A 10569-nucleotide genomic window follows, 5' to 3' on the forward strand; every position below is an offset into this window, starting at 1 on the left:
ATCTTGCCATGGTCCCTTAGGACAGGGGCTAGGGTGTCCCCACTCCGGGGTACTAATTCTGCACTGGGCACTTCCCTGACCCACTGATCAGTGCATACAATACAAAGCAATACAATTTATTACACAAACAGCAATCAAATCAATTAAAAAAAAAAGAAAAGAGTAAAAAGATTAAAGGAAAACATCCCAACACTGCCCCTGGCCCGGAGCACCACAAACAGTGTCTCTGGGGTTCACAGTCTGTGTCACACATTGCAGGCCCATTGTCCAGACCCTGGCTATGCTGCAGGAATGCAGAGTCAGCCCCCTGCTCTGGCAGTAGCCACACACTCCCAGAGTCCCTTTTGTTCTCCCCAGCTGCTCACCACACCCAGCTCCAGACGGCTCCTGCCCCAGCTCGCTCTGCTCCATGCAGCTGTGCTTCGCTTTCTGGGATGCCCCTCTGCTCTGCTCTGCTCTGCTCTGCTCTGCTCTGCTGTAGGTTGGGTCAGCTCGGCTCCATTCAGTTTTCTGTGCTCCTCTTCCAGCTGCTGGCTGCTTTGTCCTTAGCTCCGGTCAGTTCTGCCCCTGCACGCCCCAGCAGGCAACTCCAGCTCACAGGGAGGGCTGGGCTCCCCCCCCTCCTGGCTCTCTCATTAGCCTGCCCGCCCTGTCAATCAGGCTGACCTGAGTTGGCCTCTCTCCACTGGCCCTGGGGGCTGTCCGTTCCAGGGTCCTGCTTCCTCCAGAGATGGCCAATCAAAAAGACCCACTAAGTTTCAGTAAGGGGCTAATAGACCCCTTACACTTAGGACTCCAAAGGCGAATGAAAAGAGCCCAACATTTAGTTCTGGTATTAATGATTATATTCATATTAACATTATTATTAAATCTCATGATACAATCTCATCACTTGGGGAGTCTGGATTCATGATTCTTCAATGCCTTAGTTTGGCAACACCGTGACATGGAGCAGTCAGCTGTTAGCTCTCTGTGAGTTACCCACGGGAAGCCCCCTACATTGTTGTGTTGGCTTCGAGTATCTATGCTAGCAGCGCTGCCGTGGTGCAGCTGTACGGCTGTGAGCTCTGTAGTGTAGCCAGGGCCTTGGTCTGAAAAGAAAAGGATTGAATTAACCCGGATCCGGAGAGTTTCCTACCTTGTATTTCTGGGCAGCCTGTTCCATGAGAAGCACCGAGTGCGATCCATGCTCTGGGGATCTCCAACAAACCACACACACGGTTTCCCCGTCCTCCTCACAGAACAGATCCAGGGCTTTGTCGTGTCTCTCACACAGATTCCCTCCTCCTTTGAAATCCAGGTGTTTGATTTTTTCCACTATATTTGCTAGCTGACAGTTGTTCTGGAGAGACCCTGCCTGGATCCGGGCTCTGCAGTTGGTGCAGCACAAAGGGCCATAGTCCCCCTCTGTCCATGTCTCCCAGTGCTGAGTGATGCAGGTTCAGCAGAAGTTGTGCCCACAGTGTATGGTCACCGGGTCCGTCAGATATTCCAGGCAGATGGGACATTTGGTTTCCTCTTGGATTTCCTGTACCGGAGTCGCTGAGGCCATGGCTGCTGGGATCTCTGCTCTTCTGTTCCCTCTGCACAGAAATGGTTTGGCTGATAATGGGAGGGGCGTGTCCCACTGACACCCACTGCACAGGAGCAGAATGAGGTGAAGAAAAAGGAGAGGCCGGGAGGAGGAGCAGGAGAAAGATAAGAAAAGAAGGAAGCAGGAACTCCCTAGACAAGGAACGGGAGCAGCAGGGTGTAAAGAAGCAAAAAGGGAATGAAAGGGAAAGGGGGGAAGGAAACAAACAATGAAACAAAAGCTTAAACTCAGGGTCTGTCTACACCAGTGGTTCCCAAAAGTGGCCTGTGGGGTCTTTCAAAGTGGCCCGCTGCTCCCCTCCCACGGGCTGCAGAAGGGAGGTGCTGCCTAAGGACCCAGACAGAGCACGTCGCCGCGGGGCTACAAGACCAGTGCAGGCTCCTTGCTGCTCCCAAGAGGATGGGAGATCAGCGCTCCCCTCCCCTGGCTGTAGCAGGGACCATGGCAAAGCGCTCTGCCTGGGTCCCTATGTGCTGGGGTCCCTGCTGGAGCCAGTGGGACAGGAGCACTGATCTCCCGTTCCCCTGGCTGCAAAAGGGAGCCACTTGCCTAGGGACCCAGGCGGCGCGCACAGGGCTACAGGACACATGTAGTTTCCCTGCTGCAGCCAGCGGGGCAGGAGATCAGCAAGGAGGCAGCCTCCTCGATGAACTCCTTCCGTCTGTCTGCAGTGGGGGGGAACAGCCAAGACTCACCATGCTTGAGGAGAGGGGGCAGGACTCTACAAATCAGAGACTTGCGCTTTGGCCCACACTTAGCACATCACCCACCGTGACATAAATGCCAGGCCATGTGCTCCATGTGCTTCAGTGTGTGGTGACAGTCACTCATCCACACCAGTGCAGCGGTTCCCAACCTGTTCGAGGGTGTGGAGCTGTAGGCCAATGGTAGTGTCTGCCTGGGGCATTGCGGCCCTTCCTCAGGCCCAGGCCCCGAGGAAGGCCACAGCGCCCTTTTACCCGGGGAATGTTCTAGTGCCTGCGCACGAGTCTGAGCCCCGGTCCTCAGGCAGGGCAGGCCGACAAGTACCTATAGTCTCCAACGCCCACACAGGGTGAGACAGGTTCGCAGTCTATGGCCTCCGGCCCTCAGGCTGGTCGAGGCAGGCTGGCAGTGGATGCGCTGTCTAGAGCGGCAGGGGAGAGCACTTCCTCCTGGGGTTGCTAGGGAAGGAGGGAGGGGAACACAGGCCCACCCGTCTCCACTGCATCCCAGCCCAGGGCCCTAGCAGTGGCACAGCCGTTGCCACTGAATCAGGGGGGCTCCAGCTGCAACACACTGATTGGGGCTAGTCCCTGATTCAGCCGCTGTCTAGCTGGCTGTCCCTGGGCCACTTCCTCCCCCTAGTCCCCAGGTGCCTGAGAGTCCTCCATATCCTCAGGGTCACTGGGGTAACTCAGCACACGGCAGTCTCACCAGTCCCTCCTCGTCGAGCAGCAGCAAGTCGGGGAGCTCCTCTGCAGAGAGCAGCTACTCCAGGTCACAGGGCTCCTGGGATTCTCCGGTGTTAGGCAGCTCCTCCAGGTCCTGGCCGGCCTCAGGGGGTATCTCCCACCCTCAGGGGCCTCGGTCCAGTCCCTGGGGTCCTGCGGCCTGGTCCAGTCCCTGAGGCCTGGCAAGTCTAGCAGTTTCTGGGGCCTCCACCATGGGAGGCGGTTGCTCAGAGCTGCTGTTCGGCTGGGGTCAGGCCTAAGCCACAGCCAGCAGGAAGGCACATCTGCCTCCAGCGACAGCCTTTCCCTTTTTGAGCTGCGGGGCCTGCCTTTTATACTTCGTGTTCCTGTGGAATCTCCGCCCCTCTGTTACCGGGCAGATTGCCCTGACTGGCCTGGTACTGTCCAGCTGGGGCATTGAGGCCCTTCCTCAGGCCAGGCTCCAAGCAAGGCCACAGCACCTTCCTACAGGACCCCTTTTCAACCTCCAAACACTTTGCGGACCACCACATGCTACTAGTTGATTTTAAATTATATGAAATTACTTTTTTATTTGAAATTGTACATTTCCTTGGTGAGGATGTTATTATTTTTCTTTTCCGTGGACCCCCTGTAGCAGCTTCGCAGACCACCAGGGTTCTGTGGACCAGAGGTTGGGAACCGCTGGACGAGTGCTTTGTCTGCGAGTGTGTGACGTACTGTGAGTAATTTGTAGGTGTAAAATAGTGATTGTAAAAATGAGCACAGTAGCATCAAATGTTTACTTTAAATATGTAGTGATTTGTTGTCCTTAATGGTCTCCATGTCAATACATTTTTTATGAGTTGATAGACTGGTGGCCCTTCAGGGTTGCAAAAATGGTATTTGTGGCCTCAATCCAAAAAGGTTGGGAACCACTGGTCTAAGATTTATGACTTTGCAGACTCAAGGCTACACCCCAGCCCAGCCAATTCACAACGCCAAGGCAGAGCTGGAAAGAAGGTTTTGGGTTTTAACGTCATATAACTTCACACACAGAAGGGAAAGTAACAATCCTACTCACCTCCCGCCCGCTTCCAGCTGCCCCAGTCTCTTCCAGTCGTTTTTTCTCCTTGGGCCAATACTGAGCTCATAATCACTGTGCGGCCTGGATTTGTGGGCAGGGGAGGGGGAAATACGTGCCAGGGATCCATGTTTTGCTTTGTCTGGCTCTGGGGAGAAGAGTGTCAGCTCGGAGAGAAGGGACAACAAGGACCGTTCAGTACAGAAAGCTAGATATGCTGAAGTCTACAGTCAGCAGCAACCTACTCCTCTGCACAGGGTCTTTGCTGAGGGACTCCCCGCACGTGTTTCCCACCAACACATTTGCTGCTGTAGGTCTAGATCCTGACTTGGGTTGTACCACGGCTCCTTTGACCTGAGTAGTTAGCCAGCATTTGGGGCTTTGCTAGGTTCTTCCACTGGGAGGAGAAATTGATGACAGGAGTCAGGTATTCCTTGGGTGCAATCGTTGTTATTTATAAACAATGTCCACACATTCCTGTGTGCTGAGCACAGGAGAAACAAACAGCAGCAGGCAGTTTCCTTACTCAGAAACCACGTCTGCTTTTGCAGGGAATCCCGTGCCTGAAGCAAGCTCTGTCTCTGTTTCCTGCCAGGATCACACTCACGGCTGTGTCTCTTGGCTTTCTGCTTCCCGCACTGTACACAGCTGCCAGCTAATCCCTGGGCCCCTGTGTTTTCAGCTAGCTCCAGGGAAACCCCTCTTAGGCCTGGTCTACATTTAAACATAGATCAGCCTAATTACGTCTCTCCGGTAATGCTGTGCCCTGAGTGCCATGGCTAGATCAAACTAACCTCCGGGTTAGACAGTGTTCTTCCATTGACCTAGCTACCGCCTCTCAGAAGGATGGATTAACCAGTGTGATGGAAAAAAACACTTCCAGGGGGTCATGATAAGGTATCAAGGGTTCAGTAGACAAGAGTCCTCCAGGGACATTCCCACTCCAATCACGTGTTTCAGGGACACAGTCTGAGCTGGGATCCTGGCCCCACCCAAAGCCCGGGGCGGATTCTGTCCCTAGGGACAGAGGCCGGCGGAAAGTGAAGAACAGGGCCTTGTTTCCAGGATCAAAAAATGTCACCTGCCCCTCTTACAGTCCAGACACACCGAGATCCTGAGGGGGACCCAGTGCAGGGGCAGGGAGGTCCCAGGGAAGGTGAGAGCCCAGAACTGACCCAAACAACCCACAGTCCAGATCCTCCCCATCCCAGAGCTAGGGCTGATCCCTCCCTTCCTCTTCACAGACTCTCTGGCCACCCCCACAGCCCAGCATCCTACATCCCCCACCTCCACCTCCCAGTAATTACTCCCCGAGGTGAATCCCTCACAGCTCAGTACACAGGGCCCAGAGTCAAATCTCTCAGGGTTGTCGGGCAGATCCTGCCGTGTCTCTGTCCATCTCACACTTTTCCCATCCTCAGACAGGATGAGGTCGGGATGAGCCGTGTCTGGATCCAGAGTCACATTCGCTGGGGAGAGAGAGAATCAGAGCGTTAGGGGCAGAGCTCAGCCCTGAGTAGACAGGGATCATTTCTCACACTTCCCGACAGTCCTGCTCTGGCTGGGACAATCCTGGTTCTCAGGGAGTTCCTGGACACCTGAGTGATTCCTCTGTTTCGCTCCCAGAAATGGATCAGTAGAGAGTGATGGAGGAAAGAGACTGAATCTGCAAGCAGGGGAGTTGAGAGGAGGCTGGAAACTCATATGCAGACTTGACACAATCAGACTGGATCTGAATAGGGACTTGGACTGGTTATCTCACTGGTAATTGTCACTGTTCACACCTTCTTACCTTCTAATCAATGCTTGTGAATAGGCCTCATCTACCCTAACTGAACTGACTTTGTTAGCACTTGCCCTCCCCATTGTTATATTTCTTACCCTTGGATGTATATATATACCTCTCATCTGTGATGTCCACTTCATGCATCTGATGAAGTGGGTTACAGCCCACGAAAGCTTAGGCCTGCAGAAATGTGTTAGTCTTTAAGATGCTACAGGACTTTTGTTTTTTTAACTCCTGGGTTTGATTCCTGACTCTGCTGTTCTTTTATGGTGAGCAAGCTGCTCGCTCAAGGCCTGCTCTACCCTCCACATTTAAATCAACGTAGCGACATGGTGCAGGGGCATGAAAAGTTCACACCCGAGTGCTGCAGCTACGCTAACCTAACCTTTGGTGTAGATGGAGGTAGGTAGATAGCCTGCGTCTGTCAGCCCAGCCACTGCCATGCAGGGGGTGGATAACCTACAGTGAAGGAACCTTCTGTCACTGTACAAAGTATCTACCTTACAGTAGCAAGGCTGCTGTGACACTGTAGCACTCATAATGTAGACATGGCCTCAATTTCTCTGTCTTTAAAACACACCAGCCTCTGGATTGTGGACTGTGCAGTGATTCTACCGTGTTCGCTGCCCTCTAATATGTAATTAAAGTGGAACGGCTTCATCAAGAGAGACTGAAAGAGAATCACCTCAGAGTGTCCCGTAGCTTGGGGTTAGAGCACTTGTCTGAGAGGTTAGAACCCGTTAAAATCCCTCCTCAGGTGCAGGCCAAATTCCCAGCTGGGGTCAGTCAGCCTAGACCCCTTGCAGTCAATGAGGCTTTGCTGATTTCCACAGGCTGCACATCTGGCCCAATGCTCAAAACCCAGCTCTCTGCCAGAGGGGGAGAAAGATTCTGAGCTGTGTGTCTCCCACCCCTCAGAAGGGTGCGTTAACCTTTGAGCTCCAGCTACTCTGATGTGGGGAAACCTTCAGGATCTCCTCCTCAAGGTGTTCCACTTTGGTCCTCTCCTTGGACCATTCCCTTGTTGTGATGGAGAGGCTTGTGGGTCCCACTGACCGTCAGAACTATGTAGTCCCGAGTCTTGTACTCCTGGTCTGAGGTGAGGTTCCAGAGGAAGCTCAGTCCAAACTTCTCAACACCCTAAAAGTGGTACAGGCAAATCAGAGCACGTGTCAGTTCTCTGCGGCTGTGAAGTCAGATGAGGGGTGCTGCAGGATGGAGACCTCTGGTTGTGTCAGCCTTCCTGCCGCCGGGTCCAGAGCTACTTCCTGGCAACTTTTGTGAGGTTGCTGCCTACGCACCGGCTCCCCCACATTAAAAGATTTCATGCAGTTACCACCAAGAATCAGACTTGAGGCACCCCCATAATGGCCTGCCATCAGTTATTGGTAAGTGAAAGGGGATGGCCTGCCTTAGAGGAATTGCCAGGGAGGGTTTCCCTCTGACCTTGGGAAAAAGGCCCCAAACCAAATGAATTCTGTTGATCCTTGGGAGGACATGGATACAGCCTTCCGCTCAAAGGATTGATACTCAGACAGTAATCTCTGAAAATAACATTTTTTATTTAATGCAGCAGTACTTCCTGATGCAATAAATATTAAAAGAAACGTGTTAAAAGAACAAAACATAAATTTAATCAGTACAGTTATAGACATCAAAGTAGCCACGACTGCAATACCGTGCAGCTGGAAATAGAGTTAAGTGGTGACATGGTACATGCAGTGATCAGTGACATGTTGGATGCTGACAGCAAGTTCTTACTGAAACATTAAATCGATACACATAAAAACAACCGTCCATACACAAACAGCCAACTTTATTGTCTCAGATACACACACTCATCATGCACAGCATGTGAACTGTCTGTTTGGGGACACAAGCCGGCCCCTTCCCCCCAGTGCTGCCCCTTCCATCTGAGGTCCTGCCCCTTCCAGCCGCCTTGCTTGCCAGAACTCCAGCCCCTAAAGTGGCCAGAGGAGCCCCACCCCAGTTGGCCCAGGCCACCCAGCCACAGATGGCCCGAGCACCAGGCAGACCCAGCCTTGGAGTGTTAAGCACCGGTCTACCCCAACAACTGGGAAGCAAGGGCCAGCCCTGCCTACTCCAGCACCAGTGCACTAGTCTCCCCCGAGTGCTGACTCAGGCCATCTCCGTCTGCCAGAGCACTGTCCGCCTCTCAGCACGGGAATGCTGGCCTGCCCCATTTCCCCAGGCCACCCGGGCCATCCCAGAAGTCCTAATTACCGGCCCTAGCTGACCCAAATCCCAACAGATAAAGACACCTACACCCCGGCTGACATCAACAGAGGGGCTGAGCAGCATGTGAACTGCGCTAGGCCCATGGGGACGATACAGCAGGAAAAAAATAGGATTGCACCTCACTGTGAGAAAAGCTTAGCCTTCCCGGCCTTGCATACTCACCACCCCAATCACTGTGTGCTCTATTTCTTGTTTCTACTATGGTCATGTTTATTTCTCAGCAGTTTTCTCTTCCTTTAATTTGTCACATTCTTTCTGTTCCGTCACAATTACTTCTCAGCTGCTGCCACTATCGCTGCTCAACTGCTATCAAGTCTTTGGCACTGCTTGCATTGATTACTTGATCTCCTTCAACCATCTAGTACACATCTCCCTTCCATACTGATTCCCTTCTCAGTCTTTTCTTTCATCTTACACTCTCTTCTCTGCCTGCTGTCATTTTAACAGATTCTGCTAACACTGGTGCCTGTCAGCTCTCCGCATTATATACAGGTTTTGGCTTTTCTGATTGGTCATTTCCTCAATCCCGGTCATTAGCATACCTGTCTACCAATCATCTTTAAGTCTTCACTCATTGGTCCAGCCCTATGAACCAATCACAACTGCTAAATTTATCTGTCAATCAAGCCAGAACTGGTTGAGAACGTACATCATGTTCTACTGATCCCTCCCCTCAGTTTCTGGAGTGAATTTTATCTCACCTCAGCCTGCCTGTTTGCTATTGGCCAAATTATACCAAGTCCACCAGTTTAGTTTTCTCTGGCTGGGATTCCCTGCAACCGCCAGCTTGTGATCCCTGACTGTGACTGCTGAAATCTACCTTTATTAGTGATTAACCATTATAGCGATAAACAATGACACGTTTATGTGCATCTTAACCTTGGGATTCACGCTCACCGCTCCAATTATTACTCATTTAAATAAGTTTAATTTCGATCTTTCCTTTGCTTCAGCTAGGGGTGGCAGGGCCAGTTCTTAGGGCTGTATTCCTTACACAGAACAGAGCAGCTGAGAAATCTCTCCTTTCAGCATAGGCCTCTGCCCAGGGTGTTCACATCTCCTTCCCCCCACCCCCCGTAGACCTCATCCTCATATCGAGGGATAGCCCCTGTCACTGCCAGCTTTGGATAAATAATTAAAATGATGGGAACAGACTGATTGGATCAGGGGTCTCCCGCCTCTCAGGTGCGTGCCCTAATCATGGACCATACAAACATTCTCTCTCTCTGGCCCACTGACTGTTCCACTGCAGATTGACACTTAATTAGTCATTGGCCGGAATGAGAATGACCCTGTAGTTCTGTGGTTAGGGAACCCGTCTGAGAGGTGGGAAGCCCCGGGTCCAGCTCCAGTCACCCTTTTATTATTGAGCACCCAGTGGACCAGCTGCAACTGGAGACACTGAAGAATCCCACCCACAGACTATAGCACAGCTGAGTGGTTAGAGCTCCTGCCTTTATAATGAGTAACTCCCATTCAAATCATCTCTCCTCCGCTGGCAAAGAGGGAGGCGTTGAACCTGGTCCCCCACATCCCAGGCAAGTGTGCTACCACTGGGCTAATCGTTATATACTGGGTAGAAACTCCTCAGACGGTGGGTTCCCATTCGTGAATTGCTAAACAGAGGTAGGCGTCGTACAGCAACCCAGATTTAGCTCTTATCTTCAAGAGAGGGGCGGGGTTTAGGACACACCTTGTTGTTAGCATCTCCCAGTGACCAGTTTATACGGTTCCCCATCTAGCATGCTGGCTCTTGTGGATTGCATTGTAAGGCACTTTTCTGTCTCTGTTCATTGTATAGGGAGACTAGGTGCTTAAGTCAGGCTTTGTGGATTGCAGTGTTGTTCTTGTGATATTCTAGACACCGAAAAATTAAGTGTGGTGATGCTCAGAATTACAAAGCCTAAGTCCCTCCATGGATCCCACCCCCTGTCACTTCAATTAGAAGCTCCCAGAAAACAAAGTCACAGCCCTGGACGAGGGTGGGGTATCTCCTTTTTCACCATTTAGATTTCATTTAGAAACACCATTTGAAAAGGGTGTTTTTCTCAAAGCGAGAGCAAACACAAGGCAGTGATCTCATTCTACAGTTGTAGTGGAGATGAGGTAAGTGATATTTTCATCTCAGGGTAGCTAATCAAGGTGACTATTATCCCTCCTAACACCCTCCAACCATAGAATTCTTCTTGTCCGGTTACACGGAGGTGAAACCATCACTTGCCTTGTCTACACACAGATTGTACAGTGAGAGAGAGAAACCTATGTCCCAATGTAGACAAATGCCCAGAGACTGTCTCTCGGAGCTGGTCCCATCCCATCAACAACTCCCTGGAGCCCACAGCAATTGCTGATAGGCAGAAGAAATGTGAACACCACATTTCATGTATCTTTAGCTACCTTTGAATAAATTCAGTACCTCTGGAAACAAAGAGGAGAATCAGCACCACATGTTCAG

The sequence above is a fragment of the Emydura macquarii genome, unplaced genomic scaffold (genome assembly GCF_026122565.2).
Source record: "Emydura macquarii macquarii isolate MOO-44397 ecotype Brisbane River unplaced genomic scaffold, CSIRO-AGI_Emac_v2 contig_3379, whole genome shotgun sequence".
In the NCBI taxonomy this organism is placed as follows: Eukaryota; Metazoa; Chordata; order Testudines; family Chelidae; genus Emydura; species Emydura macquarii.